Source organism: Mus pahari, unplaced genomic scaffold (assembly GCF_900095145.1).
Source record: "Mus pahari unplaced genomic scaffold, PAHARI_EIJ_v1.1 scaffold_15161_1, whole genome shotgun sequence".
Lineage (NCBI taxonomy): Eukaryota > Metazoa > Chordata > Mammalia > Rodentia > Muridae > Mus > Mus pahari.
The window spans coordinates 3,952-6,685 of NW_018393996.1; the positions used below are offsets into that span (position 1 = coordinate 3,952).

General features: G+C 43.6%; 1 non-coding gene across 1 annotated transcript; it reads right to left on the minus strand.

Moving 5' to 3' along the window:
* Window positions 1–1,254: 1,254 nt before the first annotated feature.
* LOC115063383 lies at window positions 1,255–1,359 on the minus strand. Its single transcript, XR_003843222.1, has one exon. It is a non-coding gene; the product is annotated as a U6 spliceosomal RNA (small nuclear RNA).
* Window positions 1,360–2,734: the final 1,375 nt, after the last annotated feature.

Genomic DNA, 2,734 nt, shown 5'->3' on the forward strand with positions numbered 1-2,734 from the left:
GTTCGAGGCCAGCCTGGTCTACAGAGAGAGTTCCAGGACAGCTAGGGCTATACAGAGAAACCCTGTCTCGAAAAACCAAAATTAAGTTTAATGACTTAAGTGTGCACAAGAACTTAATGACTTAAGTGTACACAAGAAATTAGAGCTTTCAAACTGAACCCCAAGGCAAATTCTCATTTTCATAAAAGTTGTTCTGTCCCTTGTTCTTTTTTCGTCCATCACAGAGTGAAATTCTGGGTGGCAATACAAGGAAAACAGACATTTTGAGCCAAGATAGGTATGTGACTAACTGGACAGGGCTACATTGGCAACATTGTAATGTAGTGTCTTGCTGTTTATAATGCATAACAGCTTGATTGACTCTTTAGGATTGGAGAGGTGACATTCAACAAAGCTCAGACTGTCTTATTTGTTGGTCAATACGAAAGGGGGAAAGGGAGGTCTGATTTGAAGGGACAGAGTGTCCAGCTCCTAGTTGTGTGTATTTGAGGGACTACATTGTGTTTTGAGGGGAAACATACCACATTCATACCCTGGAAAAAAGCCAAGAGACAATGAGGCCCACCAGCTTCTAAAGTTCCCAGCTAGATTCCAGTTCACGGAGATTCTCACAGGGCTGTGACCAGGCGGCAAGAGCAGGCTATGGACCCGGCCAGTTTCAATGGTGCTCAATAAACTAGAGTCCATTGCTGACTACCATGGCATCTGGGCTTGCTTTTCATCATAGAGTACTTAGAGGAACCTCCCAGAGAGGCAAGTAAGCTCTGACTGTAAAAGGGCAAAGCTCCCAGCCAATTGTGATATAATTTACAACTAGATTATTAAAAAAAAGAAAAAAAAGAAAAAAGAAAAAACAGAGACGGAGAAATGAGGCACAATGGACGGCCACTTATAAGAGAGGCTGTTAGTATGCTCTATAACCCCATGCAATGGTTCCACTGGTTTCTCGTCCAGAGTTCAGCGGCATGGCCACAGCCATCTTTAAGAAAGGATGAGTAACTCTCAGATAAGAATCTGCTAGTATTCAGGGGTTGGAGAGATGGCTGCCGAGTGTAAGACAGAATCTCAAAGTCATTTGACTTGCTTTTCCCCAATGGCTTAGGATGTCAAACATGTCCTTAAGTTGTTTCTCAGGCATTTGTGCTTCCTCTCTTGGGGACACTCTGTTTAGATCTGTCCCTGATTTTTAATTTGAGTTATTTGTTTTCTTGATGTCCAGTTTTGGTTTTGGTTTTGTTTCTGTTTTAGTTCTTTATATATATGGAAAACTTCATGAATTTGCATGTCTTTCTTTCGGGGGCCATTCTAATCACCTCTGTATTGTTCCAGTTTTAGTACATGTGCTGCTGTATTGAACACTAATTTTTTTTTTAAATTTTTGAATACAGGTTATTCTAAGAAAGAGGAGATGTCATTCAGGGACAGCTAATTCTGACTCTGAAAATAACCAAATTCTCTGTAATAACACTGCCTTAAAAACCCTGCTAGGTTGGTGTTCCAATCTGTCCATTGGAAGTCTTGCCTGGTTACAGGAGATGGCCAGTTCAGGCTCCACGTCCCTCATTGCTAGGAGTCTTAGTTAGGGTTACTGTACCTTTAATTGATTTCAAAGCCTATTTGTAATGATGGTTCTTAGATGCTTTAGCCTCCCCTTTATCCCACCTCCCACAAGAGGTACTGGAAAGGACAGGATGCAGGAGAAGTGGACTTGTTTAGAAATGGTTCTTTGGAGCAAATCCCATCTGCGCTGTCAGGAAATCAGCAGTTCAGTTCACTGGTCAACAGCAGCAGCTCCATCCACTCACAGACACTTCACGGATACACCAGCTGTCCAGGTCAGTTGTGCTGTGATAGCCGCAGAGGTGACATGACTTAGCAAGAACAGCCAGATCTCAGCCTTGGTACAAGCCGGCAGGAGGGATCTGGAAGGATGCCAGGAGAAGTTCTCAGCTATGCCACTCTCAGCAAGAGTTTCACGGCTAGCTCTAGAAGCAAGACTAGCTCAGCCTCAGTCACTGTCTGTCAAGTTCTATTTCTACTCCCTCCAAACATCATGTGTCCTCCACATGTCTTGCCTCAGCACTTGCGTCTGTCTCAACTGACATCACTCTGACCATCAGCCCAAGTCCACAGAACTGGCAAGAAACTTCAGCNCACCACTAGAAGTCTTTTGATGCAGTTCTTTCTATGGAGTCCTGACAAATGGAGCTCAACTACGAAATGTAAGAAAGATTAATACATGTGTGTTGTNAGCAAAGAATCCTTCATCATGTGTCCTTTCACACGCTTGCTTTAGCGGAACATCCTTTCTCCTGTGTCTGCTTCAGAGATACGTTCCTTCATGAGTCTGCCTTAGCCTTTCATCTGTGTCCACTTCAGCTAAATGTTCCTTCACATGTTTGCCCCAGCAAAACACCATCCAGTCAANTTCCCAAAGAACCCTTAAGTTTCCACTTCATGTCACTCTCATCGATTCCCAGGACTTTCCATTGTCCTAGGTTTCTAGCTTGTCCCACAAATGGCCCCCTATCTAGCTGTCTCTCCNAGTACTCTATCACTCCATCCTCCCCTCAACCTCATCATTCCTGTTCCCATCCCTCCCCCTCCCTCCACTCCCATGTCTAATCTATTTCCNCTTCTCAGTGAGAGTCAAACATCAGCCCTCTGGACCCTCTTTGTTAGTGTCTGTGTTTTGTAGCATGCTTATCTTGTTTTTATGACTAATATCCACTTA